Below are 238 nucleotides of genomic sequence, written 5' to 3' on the forward strand. Positions count from 1 at the left end.
CTCCTGCAGGATTTGCCCCTTAATCTGCTTATTTCTCTCTATTTCTTCCAGGCCTGGATGGAGCCAGCGCTGCCCCAGTGCTGAGCTGTGGGCTCTGGGCACTCTGCCCCCACGCACGTGGGGCTGGCACTGCCCAGGGACATGGTGCTGGCACTGTCCTGGCACATGGCAGTGGCGCTGCCTGTACCCGTGGAGTCAGGGCTATGTCATGGGGCAGCACCAAGCTGCAGCCCCCCGT

This window comes from Nestor notabilis, unplaced genomic scaffold, assembly GCF_000696875.1.
Source record: "Nestor notabilis isolate BGI_N333 unplaced genomic scaffold, ASM69687v1 scaffold16847, whole genome shotgun sequence".
NCBI classification, from domain to species: domain Eukaryota; kingdom Metazoa; phylum Chordata; class Aves; order Psittaciformes; family Psittacidae; genus Nestor; species Nestor notabilis.